This window comes from Alosa pseudoharengus, unplaced genomic scaffold (assembly GCF_046254945.1).
Source record: "Alosa pseudoharengus isolate Yale_2024_CS ecotype anadromous, Long Island Sound unplaced genomic scaffold, YU_APseudo_1.1 YU_APseudo_1.1_scf_9, whole genome shotgun sequence".
Taxonomy (NCBI): Eukaryota; Metazoa; Chordata; class Actinopteri; order Clupeiformes; family Clupeidae; genus Alosa; species Alosa pseudoharengus.
This window is the reverse complement of record NW_027468881.1, coordinates 33,495,028-33,498,291: the sequence shown is the minus strand read 5'-3', so window position 1 is coordinate 33,498,291 and position 3,264 is coordinate 33,495,028.

Sequence of the window (3,264 nt, the reverse complement as noted above, 5' to 3'; positions counted from 1 at the left end):
CTTTTTTCTTCTCTACATTTCTTTCTCTCGTTCCTGCTCTTCTGGGCTCACAGTTCTCTCTTTGTCTTTTCTCTCTCTTGTTCTCAGGTGGGATGTGGGATGTGGGGGGGTTAACTGTGGCCCTCTCAGGCTGTAAAAGTTGTGGTCAGAGAGCCTCGGCTTCTCGTCTGTGTTCGTTAGGACGCTCGTTAGAGCGGCTTGCTCTCGCCGGAGCACTAACGAGCCTGAGGAGCAGCGCTGACGTGTGAAACTTTTTACTGGTGAAACACGACACGGCTAGCACCCTCACCCCACTGCGTCAAACCAGCGAGCGACAGACACACACTCACAGAAAAAGAGAGGTAGAGGGACAGACAGAATGAGAGAGAGAAAGAGAGAGAGAGAGAGAGAGAGAGAGAGAGAGAGATAGAGGAGAATGTTCTCGTAATTATATTTTAGCTTTCCCACGTGAGAGCCTCTCATGAGAGAGAGGAGTTATTTTGCTTGAGTTATTTAAAACGCTTAACATAACAGACTCTTGTCCCCCACCTCTTAATTCAGGTCAGAATAACACAGGCTGGGGGAGATTGAGTTGCTTTGTTAGTAGAGGTGCTAATTATGCCTCTGTGTGTGCGCATGTGTATGTGTCTGCTGGTGAATATGGGTTAGGTTAGGGCCTGTGTGTGTATGATGTGTGTGTGTGTGTGTGTGTGTGTGTGTGCGCATATCTGTATGTGTGTCTGTGTCTGTGTGTATGTGTCTGTCTTTGTGTGTGTGTGTATGTGTTGTCTGTGTATGTGTATGTGTCTGTGTGTGTGTCTGTGTGTGTGTCTGTGTATGTACGTGTTTGTCCATCTGTGTGTATGCCGGTGAATACAGGTTTGTAGCTGTGTCTGTGTGTGTGTGTGTTTGTGTGTCTGCTGACGGATGTGGGTCAGGGCCTGTGTCTGTGTGTGTATGTGTGTGTATATATATGTGTGTGTGTGTGTGTGTGTGTGTGTGTGCGTGTGATAGTGAGTGTGTGTGTGTATATGTGTGTGTGTGTGTGTGTGTGTGTGTGTGATAGTGAGTGTGTGTTAGGGGCAGTATATATGTCTGCTGGTGAATGTAGGTTAACCCTTGTGTTATCCTCAAATCTTACCGACACTCTTTATCCTTGGGGTCAATTTGACCCCAGCTAAATAAACCCTCAGAAAATTATTATAATTCATATTGTTACCCAGTTTTTTTGTGACAGGTACTTAACAAGAGTGTAATAACCACCATCAAAAGCCCTACAAAACAATCCACCCCCTCACACCCCTTGAATATTCCCCATCCAGTGTCAGCAGCCCAAAGGCTTGCTGTTGCTTCCCCTTTTGACTTATATAGTCCTGCCAAAATGACTTATATGTAATATGTACTGTATGTAATAATGATAATAACAATATGTTCTCATACTATTCAAATAATAATATCCATAATGTGTCAAATATTCATGTATCCTATGTTTCATACAGCTGGGGTCAATCTGACCCCAAGGAACATCAATGTACAAAATATTTGTACAGGACATTGAAAACAAATTATTGTACAAATTTCATGCTAACTCTGTTGTACCCTTCAATTGAGGAAAAGTCATGAAACATGAAGCAAAAAAAAAAAAGTGAACCATATATTTTATGATGTTAAACGTTGCTTGGAGTCAAATTGACCCCAAGGATAACATGAGGGTTAAGGCCTCCACACATACGCCCCTACATGATTGGTGTGCACTTGATGCCATTAGACTCCATTGTTCCAATACAGACCAGCAGACCCCCAAAAAATTTCGGAGGAGCGCCTGTTTAATGAAAGAGTATAAGGCTATAAAATAAGTCCTCATATGTTTTGTGTTCACCTATATGCCCAAGATGTAGCGAGGCTAAGTTATTTGATATTGTTTCATAGGGCTTTAGTGGTGGTGTTGAAGCTTATAAGCCCAATGTTTTCTTGTCAAGTGCTCTGTTTGTGGCATTTTTTATAATAAAGAGCACAAAAGGAATACCTGTTATGTCCTCCCTAGTAGAACTTTATGTAGGCCTACACATTTAGGAACAGATATTGGGTTCTGCCCAAAGTCGAGCAACATAAAAGTAACGAGTAACGTAAAAGTTACTTTCCATAGAGGGTAACTAAGTAAAGTAACGGGTTACTTTTTTGAGAAGTAACGAGTAACGAGCAAACACTACTTTTTAAAAGTAACTTCCCCAACACTGGTGCTGGTGAATGTGGGTTAGGGGCTGTGTGTGTGTGTGTGTGTGTGTGTGTGTGTGTGTGTGTGTGTGTGTGTGTGTGTGTGTGTGTGTGTGTGTGTGTGTGTGTGTGTGTGTATGTGTGTGTGTGTGTGTGTGTGTGTGTGTGTGCATGTGTGTTTCTGCTGGTGAATCATGTGAGTTAGGGGATGCTGCTGTTGCTGAAGCTATACTAGCTATAGAGGCTTTTCTCTGCTAATTGGCAAGTGTGACAGACAGACAGTATTTTCAACAGCAATGGCTGTCAGAGAATGTTCTGTGAATTACATACCTCATATCAGGGTTGTGCACAATTCGAATTGTAATTCTGCTTCCTGTTTGCTACCTCAATTAAAATGCAAGTGAAATTCAAGAATTTAATTGGAATTTAAGAGCCAGTTTCAATTCAATTCTGGAATTTTGCACAAGCCTGCCTCATATATTCCTTCTCTGTGTTAAGCAAACATACAGAAATGTATTCAGTCTAAGGGTTTCTCTCTCTCTCTTGAACACACACAAACACACACCTTAGAGTAGACAGATGTGTGAAGGCTCTCTTTTAGTAGGCCAAGTCACTGCAGCGTTGACAGGTCTGCCTCTGGCTGTCACTGTGAATTGTGGGTAATCACTACAGGACATGCACAATGTGTCTCCACATTGCTAGCGCTCTGTCACAAGGGACACCTCTGTGTGTGTGTGTGTGTGTGTGTGTGTGTGTGACAGAGACAGAAACTATGCACTGTATGTTCCAAATATTTTGGAAAGCTGCAGCCTGGTGGCAAACCTGGGAGTAATGTAACAATTTGATCAATTTCCTCACATCAGACTTGTGTGTGTGTCTCTCTCTCTCTCTGTGTGTGTGTGTGTGTGTGTGTGTGTGTGTATGCATGTGATGCAGAAGTATAACAATGAGACAACATGTATACACTCACACTCTCACAAACACCCTTACTGCCCCCCCCCCCCCCCACACACACACAGACAGACACACACACAGAGACACACACACACACATACACACAGAGAGAGACAG